At 34.7% G+C, this 861-nt stretch overlaps 1 long non-coding RNA gene across 1 annotated transcript in view; it reads left to right on the top strand.

Annotated features, from left to right (window-relative positions):
• LOC121039941 (uncharacterized) overlaps positions 1-861 on the top strand; it is a 19,426-nt gene that overhangs the window by 849 nt on the left and 17,716 nt on the right. The gene's annotated exons all lie outside the window — the stretch shown is intronic.

Genomic DNA, 861 nt, shown 5'->3' with positions numbered 1-861 from the left:
AGAATATTAATAATAGTTCCTATCTTCCACATTCATGTATGGGTTGGATACATATGCATAAATTCCCTTGCATATTTTCTGACGCTAAACAAGCACTGAATAAATGTCACGTCTTCCTTTTTTGAGTGACATACTTCAAAGGCATGAATAGCGATTGGTCAGGAGACTTGCAAGATAATGGCTATGAATATTGTTAGCTTGTGTGTCTATATGTGTGTTTTAGCATCAAGATGCATTTAGTGGCAATATTTTGGGAAACCAAACACAAAAACTGCTTTAAATGATTACTGAACCATTTTCTTTTCAGCCCTCATTCTTGTGTCCATTTGAATAATTTGAATTGTCTGTGTCCACATTAATGCTTACAAGGCTCCCCCGGTGTTTGGAAGAGATAATAGTTTACAGTAGCTAGAATTTATATGAAGGTTAGGGTAAGGATTTGTCTGAGCAGATTTTATCTTAAATATTTAAAGACCAAGCAGTAACCATTAATTTTAGTGTGAATCAAGAGACTCCATTTTAGCATGCAACTTCAAAAAATTATCACTAAGTACCATATGACTCTGAAGGGAAAACAAGACAGTAAAAATCATGATTTTTCCAGCCTCCATAAACTAGTGCAGAAAGGATTGTAGATGCGGCACTTTTTAATGGTCTTCAGCATTCTTCTTTCCTTTTTTTCCCCAACCCGTTTCCCAAAATAGATATCAAACATCAATACAACCTCTAAATTACAGCCAATGGTAGTATAACCTAGTATTGCCAGAAATTCAGAATTCAGAAATTCTCCGTCTTAAGGGTATATCGCAATCGCCCGATCAGGGAGCCATTAAAAGTATAGATTTCTTTTTTTTTTTTTTT

Source organism: Herpailurus yagouaroundi, unplaced genomic scaffold, assembly GCF_014898765.1.
Source record: "Herpailurus yagouaroundi ecotype Mexico unplaced genomic scaffold, PumYag 181, whole genome shotgun sequence".
In the NCBI taxonomy this organism is placed as follows: Eukaryota; Metazoa; Chordata; class Mammalia; order Carnivora; family Felidae; genus Herpailurus; species Herpailurus yagouaroundi.
The sequence above is the reverse complement of the archived record's forward strand: the minus strand, read 5'-3'. Positions and strand labels throughout refer to the sequence as shown.